This window comes from Gregarina niphandrodes, assembly GCF_000223845.1.
Source record: "Gregarina niphandrodes unplaced genomic scaffold scaffold00029, whole genome shotgun sequence".
NCBI lineage: Eukaryota > Apicomplexa > Conoidasida > Eugregarinorida > Gregarinidae > Gregarina > Gregarina niphandrodes.
The window spans coordinates 98357-99001 of record NW_011645798.1 but is presented as its reverse complement, the minus strand read 5'-3'; positions in this window follow the sequence as shown (position 1 = coordinate 99001).

Here is a 645-nt window from a genome sequence, read left to right as displayed (position 1 = left end):
GGCTCGGCTGCAGGACGATGTGTGCGAGGATGCTCCGGAAGAGTTGTTCGGTAGTGAAGAATGTTTGCCATCTAGTTTACTGAAGGCTCGTTGTGAGGTATCGGCGGTTTCTGAGTTTCCATCTGAGCTGCACGCCGCGTTGGGTAAGCCGGGGGCCCATTCAAGTCCGCCGGCTCCGGCTCGTTCTCGGGATGTGTTCGGCAGTTTGGCTCGGGGTGAGCTGAATCGTGATTTAGATTTCAAGTCGCTCCAGACGGCGGGAGTAGTGGTTCAATCTCGCGGTGTTCATGACAGTGTTGAACTGGAGGATGAACATCTCGGAAATAAAAGCCATATCCTTACTCTTAGTAGCTCTGATACTAATCGACATCTCTCTTCCAAAGATACCTCGTCTCGTGATGAATTCTCTTCAAGGGACTTCTGTTCCACACCCCAGAGACGACCTCATAAAGAAGAACATCGCAAGGCACAATCACCCTCCACCGGTTTCCCAACTACCCCAGTCACTGCAACTCTACGCAGCTACAGAACGCCTAAATAGGCATGTCAATCAAACATGAGGACCGCCATCTAATGAGGAGGCCATTGCCGCACAAGCCACACCAAACAGACCAATTTTGGTAACTAAACAGGACGTGATTGATC